The 1235-nt window shown below is 40.5% G+C and overlaps 1 non-coding gene across 1 annotated transcript; it reads right to left on the bottom strand.

Moving 5' to 3' along the window:
• Window positions 1–347: 347 nt before the first annotated feature.
• TRNAG-GCC lies at window positions 348–418 on the bottom strand. The gene has a single exon. It is a non-coding gene; the product is annotated as a tRNA-Gly (tRNA).
• Between the last annotated feature and the right edge of the window lie 817 nt (window positions 419–1235).

The following is a 1235-nucleotide window of genomic DNA, read 5'->3' on the forward strand; positions in this document are numbered from 1 at the left end:
TGGATTGTTTCTGACATTCAAATGCTTCAAATCTCAAATTCATCCATCCCAAATATGGCAGTCTGTCAAAGAATGGTTCAAAACACAGGCATTATCTGCATCATCAAAACTCAATAGTGAGAGCTGTTGCACATATGTATGTGATGGTATCTTACTCACTCTGCAAGTGGGTGTTACAAATGAGAAATGTAGTAAAAAACAGGCACACACCTAATTCGAAACATAGGAACAGAGTGATTCAGAAGTGGCCTCCTGGGCCATCTAGCCTCCCCCCCCCCCCACGCCACTGTGGCTCTAGCCAGCTCTGCTCATGAAATGCCTACCATGTGCATGTCTAAAACAGTAGTTGCATTGGCCAGGAATCAAACCCGGCCCTCCTGCATGGCAGGCAAGAATTCTTCCACTGAACCACCAATGCGTCTCATATTAATTAAGCAATAATATCATGGATACAGGAATGACAGTACAGGGATTCTGATGCAGGTATTTTGAATATGAGCTCTTAATGAATATGCAAAGAAAATACACACTAGGACAATGAATGTTCAGACTTGAGGTCTGTGGATAATTTTTAAACTAATTTGGCTTTCCCTTGCATAGTTCCAGTGTGTGTATCCTCTTAAATTGTTTGTCTTCACCTTTCAATTCAGCTCCATTACTTTCTAAGAAGGTTCTCATTCAACAACAGTGCTGGTGAAAAGATTTCCTTTAACCAAAATGGGGAACTGGTAACTGGCTTTGATATAATTAGTTGGGTCACCTTCCAAAATGAATCCTTCCTTCGAGTAAAAGTGGGAAGCCTGGAGTCACAGAGTGGCCCAGATGTTGGGTTTACTATTCATGAGGATGCCATAGCATGGCCCAGAATGTTCAACCAGGTATGATTTGTGAAATGCCTTTGCTGTATTCAGTTGTTCCCCCATATTTAAAAGTGATTCTTGAAAACACCACTATAAATCAGTCTCCCTTCTGCTACTTTCAATTATCCCACTGAAATAGCGTTTTCAAGTCCCACATTTTCACTTTAGCGTATTGCAAAATTACATAATGTTAAAGATTATTGGTCTATAACCCTGGACTCTTTGGACTACTAACTTTACTTTGATTTTATGGAAACATATTTTCTGGATGTTCACTTTCCACAGGTACAACCATTATCAGTGTGCAATGACAATTGCCTCCCTGGCAATTTTATGAGACAGAAGGAGGGCGAGCCATTTTGCTGCTACATTTGC

This window comes from Varanus komodoensis, unplaced genomic scaffold, assembly GCF_004798865.1.
Source record: "Varanus komodoensis strain SLA01 unplaced genomic scaffold, ASM479886v1 scaffold646, whole genome shotgun sequence".
Lineage (NCBI taxonomy): Eukaryota > Metazoa > Chordata > Lepidosauria > Squamata > Varanidae > Varanus > Varanus komodoensis.